This window comes from Amblyraja radiata, chromosome 24 (assembly GCF_010909765.2).
Source record: "Amblyraja radiata isolate CabotCenter1 chromosome 24, sAmbRad1.1.pri, whole genome shotgun sequence".
Lineage (NCBI taxonomy): Eukaryota > Metazoa > Chordata > Chondrichthyes > Rajiformes > Rajidae > Amblyraja > Amblyraja radiata.
In genome coordinates this window covers 31,974,807-31,980,888 of record NC_045979.1, presented here as the reverse complement: position 1 = coordinate 31,980,888, position 6,082 = coordinate 31,974,807, and positions in this window count along the sequence as shown.

The following is a 6,082-nucleotide window of genomic DNA, read 5'->3' as shown; positions in this document are numbered from 1 at the left end:
GGCATGTGACTCACAACTCTCTGGGTGAAAAAGTCTTTCCTCATCTCAGTCCTCATCTTACCCCATATTCTTAAACTGTGACCCCCCTGGAATCTGGACTCCCCCAACATCGGGAACATTTTTTCCTGCATCTAGCCTGTCCAATCCTTTATGAATTTTGTAAGTTCTCACTCTTACAAGATGTAAAAGTTATCCCTTAATAGACAATAGACAATAGGTGCAGGAGTAGGCCATTTGGCCCTTCGAGCCAGCACCGCCATTCAATGTGATCATGGCTGATCATCCCCAATCAGTGCCCCGTTCCTGCCTTCTCTCCTTATCCCCTGACTCCAAGAAACCAAGACTCCGCTATCATTAAGAGCCCTATCTAGCTCTCACTTGAAAGTATCCAGTGAACCGGCCTCCACCGCCCTCTGAGGGAGAGAATTCCACTGACTCACAACTCTCTGTGAAAAAATCCACATCAGAATAATTGCCAATACACTGTCAAAAACAATGTCACAATTGCAATGAAAAAAAATTCAGGTTGCCTTTCACAGATTTGTTAAGAGTTATTTGAGGGGGGAAGGGGGGGGGGGGGGTCATTTGATGGGGTCTATTTGCATTTCCAAATGCATAGCTTTGAAATAGCACTGTCGATCTCAAAACAGGTTAAATACAGAAACGATCTGTTTAATATCAGATTAGAATTGCCTGTGGCAATCCTTTCTAACAGAGGGGCTCCAAGGAGAGGCACAGAAGTAGCTTTGAACTTGATGACCTTTAGAATAAAAAAAAAAGGAAATGCAGTGGGAAGGGTGATTTAATTGATGAGACTTGAAGAAATACACTGCGCTTCCTTCAGCAAAACTCCCGAGTTGAGTATCAGAGGTATAAATTGTACTTCTGAGCAGCATTCCCTCTCTCGGCTGTTATATACCCTGTTTGTTTTGGCATCCATCTAACAGCCCTCAGCCATCTGATGAATTACTGCAGCTCTGTGCTTGCTTTACTGCAGTCAAGTGCCTTGCATTTAGCACTGCCTCGCAAATGCCCACTTGGTGCAACCCGCAGGTGCGGGTTCAGCGAAAGCATTTTATTTTGCGAGCTAATTAAACTTGCTCCTGTGAAGAAGGTGAGTGGGACTTCATGATACCGCTCCGCTCGTGTTGCCCCGCAGCATCGCATTTCATTTATTTTTAGATCAGTTTAGAGATACAGCGTGGAAGTAGGCCCTTCGGCCCATCGATACCATCCTGCACACACACACACACACACACACACACACACACACAACGGGGACAATTTACAATTTTTACCAAGCCAATTAACCCACAAAATCTTGGGGGGAAACCGGAGCTCCCGGAGAGAACCCACGCAGGACACGGGGAGAACGTGCAAACTCCGTACAGACAGCGCCCGTGGTCGGGAACAAATCCAGGTCTCTGTGCGGCAGCAACTCTACCGCTGGCCCTCCATGCCGCCCATCTTTAACAGTGTAATGTGGTTACAACAGTTTCTCTAACAACTTGCAAAATAAGAGTAATACCATAAGATACAGAAGCTGAAATAGACCATTCGGCCCATCGAGTCTACGCTGCCATTCGATCATGGCTGATCTATTTTCTCCTCTCAGCCCCATTCTCCTGCCTTCTCCCCGTAACTTTTGACGCCTTTACTAGTCGAGAAACTATCAATCACCGCTTTAAAGATACCCAAAGTCTTGGGCAGTGCGTTCTCCAGATTCACCACCCTCAGGCGAAAGAATTCCTTCCTCATCTCCATTCTAAAGGTACGTACTTTTATTCTGAGGCTGTGCCCTCCGATTCTAAACTCTCTCATTACTGGAAACATCATTTCCACATTCACTGTATCTACGCCTTTCATTATTCAGCAGGTTTCAAGGGTACGACACCCTTGCGGCAATGTAATAAAAGGGAACTCCAGATGCTGGTCTGTACCTAAGATGGGCACAAAATTCTGGAGTGACTCGGTGGGTCAGCTAGCATCCCTGGGGAACATGGAGAGGTGACTTTTCGGGTCGGAACCTATCTTCGGTTTTTATTTATTTTTTCGTTTTAGAGATACAGCGCGGAAACAGGCCCTTCGGCCCACCGAGTCCGCACCCACCGACCAGCGATCCCCACATATTACCGCTATCCTACGCACACAGGGGACTATTCACCCCAACACCAAGCCAATTAACCTACAAACCCGCACGTCTTTGGAGTGTGGGAGGAAACCGAAGATCTCGGAGGAAACCCACGCAGGTCACGGAGGGAGAGCGTACAAACTCCGTACAGACAGCACCCGTAGTCGGGATCGAACCTGGGTTTCCGGCGCTGCAAGTGCTGTAAGGCAGCAACTCTACCGCTGCACCACCGCGCCGCCCGGATTGATTGTGGGGTAGGGGGGAAGGACAAAGCATGGTAGGTCAAAGGTAAACACAGCTAGTGGGGGAGGGAGCGGTGTATTGTAGATAGAGGGTTGGGCAAAGTCCTGAGATGAAGACACACACGAGGTTTGAACTCGTTTTTGTTTATTTATTATGTCACGAGTCAAGAGAGTTTTATTGTCAAATAAGTCATTTAGCATTTCATAGAACATAGAACAAGAACAGGCCCTTCGGCCCACAATGTCTGTGGCAAACATAATGCCAAAGACCATCTCTTGTCTACCTGCAAATAATCCATATCCTTCCATTCCCTGCAAAGCCATATGCCTATTCAATAGATAGACACAAAATGCTGGAGTCTCTATTCCACGGAGCGTAGGAGGATGAGGGGTGACCTTATAGAGGTGTACAAAATCATGAGAGGAATAGGTCGGGTAGATGCACAGAGTCTTTTACCCAGAGTAGGGCAATCGAGGACCAGAGGGCATAGGTTCAAGGTGAAGGGGAAAAGATTTAATAGGAATCTGAGAGGTAACTTTTTCACACAGAGGGTGGTGGGTGTATGGAACAAGCTGCCAGAGTAGGTAGTTGAGGCTGGGACTACCCCATTGTTTAAGAAACAGTTGGACAGGTACATGGATAGGACAGGTTTGGAGGGATATGGACCAAGCGCAGGCAGGTGGGACCAGTGCAGCTGGGACATGTTGGCCGGTGTGGGCGAGTTGGGCCGAAGGGCCTGTTTTCACACTGTATCACTCTATGAGCCTATGACTCAGCAGGACGGGGCAGCATCTGTGGATAGATGGAATGGGTAACGTTTCGGGTCGAGATTCTTCTAATGTCTCTTAGATACCACTTGTATATCTGCCGCAGTCACCAACTCAGGCAGCGTGTTCCAGGCACTCACCACCCTGTGTAAAAAAGTTGTCCCGAACATCTCGTCTAACCTTGGCTCCCCTCCTCACCTTAAAGGGCCGGTCCCACGAGCATGCGACCTGCATGCCGCAAGCGCGACCAAACCGGAAGCGGGGGCCGCGCGGAGGTCGAGTGATCCCCGTACAGGGCTGGTCCCACGAGCATGCGACCTGCATGCGGCGAACGAGACCAAACTGGAAGCGGGGGCCGCGCAGAGGTCGAGTGTGTGACGTGAAGTTCGAGCGAAGTCCGCGGGAAGTTCGCGCGTGACGTATGGCGTCGAGACGCTGCATATGCCCGTCGAGGCGGTGCGTACGGCGTCGAGGCGGCTGCGGGCAGGCAGGCCGTTGTCGCGCGGAATTTTCGAACACGGTCAGTTTTTCGGAACCCCGCGCGATGTCGGGACTAGCTCCGCACAACTCCATACGGCTCCGGCGATCGAAGTGGGACCGGCCCCGCGAGGCCGTACGGCTCAAGCGACCACATTAGGTCGCGCTTGCCGCATGGAGTCGCATGCTCGTGGGACAGGCCCTTAAAGCTACGCGCTCTAGTATTTGATTTTTCTCTCCTGGCGTAGACAGGTTATTGCATGTGAATCAATCATAGTAGAAATAGCATCACTAACCCCACCTTACTGTAGGCTTCATACTAACATCCACTTCCTACACTGGCCAGTCTTGGACGCGGTAACGATGAACTAACAACTGACAACCTGCTGTACTGCTATACCATGTGTACAGATTAAAGATGACTTTCAACTCCAGTTTGTGCAACTTGCTTATTTACACCTGGTAAAAAGGTTCTGACTGTCAACTCTATCTATGCCTCACATCCTTTTATTTACTTCTATGAGGTCTTCCTCTGCAACCTTCGGTGTTCCAGAGAGAACAGTCCAAGTCCGCCCAACCTCTCCCTGTAGCTAATGCCGCCGTAATCCAAACACCATTCTGGTAAACCTCCTCTACACCATTTCCAAAGCCTCCACATCCTTCCTGTAATGGGGTGAGCAGCACTGGCGGTGCCTGCTTCTGGAACATATGCCCAAAGGTGCAGTCGCAGAGGTGACAGACAATGCACCATTGAACCATGTATGGGTTCAGGTGGATTCTAGAGAAGGGTTGTCAATCTATCCTGCCAGAGTAGTACTCTGCCACAGATAATGAAAATGTCTCTCGATGACTATCAGTGAGGGAATATTTCTATCACTCACTGCGATATTCCGATTGAGGCTTCACATTTTGACATTAAACAGTTTGCTCTGTTATCATATCACCAGATTATTGTTTCAGCGAAAGCTTTTCCCATACTTCACAGTTCCCACGCAATATTCTCTTACGCTCCACTGATAATCACGTCGCATTACTCTAAACCCCAAATTAATGCGTCTGCCGCTTCCTTTATTTGGTAGATACTGGTAGCGTAGGTGGTTAAAGCAGGTATTGGGGCGGGAGGGGGGGGTTTGGGACAACAGAACTAACTGTTGAGTCTTCCCGAGTTGTCGTAAACCTAATGCCCCTGTCCCACTTAGGAAACCTAAATGGAAACCTCTGGAGACTTTGCGCCCCACCCAAGTTTTCCGTGCGGTTCCCGGAGGTTTTTGTCAGTCTCCCTACCTGCTTCCACTACCTGCAACCTCCGGCAACCACCTGCAACCTCCGGGAACCGCACGGAAACCTTGGGTGGGGCGCAAAGTCTCCAGAGGTTTCCGTTCAGGTTTCTTAAGTGGGACAGGGGCATAACTCAGCGAAACTCCAGTGAAGGGAGGTGCCCACTTGATAACCCTATTGATATACCTGGCTCCACACAATTAGTTAACATGCAGGTAACTGATTATTGCACATGGTTAGTTATTGTCCGAAGCATAAGTTGGTATATATAGTTTAGATGTTCAAGAATAGACAATAGACAATAGGTGCAGGAGTAGGCCATTCGACCCTTCGAGCCAGCACTGCCATTCAATGTGATCATGGCTGATCATCCCCAATCAGTACCCCGTTCCTGCCTTCTCCCCATATCCCCATGACTCCGCTATTATTAAGAGCCCTATCTAGCTCTCTCTTGAAAGCATCCAGAGAACCTGCCTCCACCGCCCTCTGAGGCAGAGAATTCCACAGACTCACCACTCTCTGTGAGAAAAAGTGTTTCCTCGTCTCCATTCTAAATGGCTTACCTCTTATTCTCAAACTGTGTGGCCCCTGGTTCTGGATGAACTGCAGATGCTGGTAAAATCGAAGGGAGACAACAAATACTGGGGAAACTCAGCAGGTGAGGCAGCATCTATGGAGAGAAGGAATTGGCGACGTTTCAAGTCGAGACCCTTCTTCAGACATTTTTGTCTGTATAGTTTAGATAGTACTTTGGCTTTGGGCTTGGTTTTCCTGGCTGAGAGATTATCCTGGTGTCGTAGCCCAAGCGTATACGTTGTGTATTAATTGCAATTCATGCTTCACTGATAATTTTGTTGCATTACTCTGAATCACAAATATTCCTGGGGGAACAATGTCGGGAAGAATCCATTACCGAAATGCAGTCTCACCAGGCTAGACCGAGGAGTCAGGTAATCCCTTCGACAAGAATAAGTTGTTTAACTTTATCCCTTGGAACACAGGAGGCTGTGATCTGAAAGTGGTGTCTGTAGTCATGGAAACCGACCTTTCAGTCCACCGAGTCTACGTCAAACATCGAACGTCCGTTCACACTCGTTCGTCGATATCCCACTGTTGCACCCACTCCTTGCACATTAGGGGCAATGTTATAAAGGCCAATTAACAGGTCCTTCAGTCCAGCGAGTCC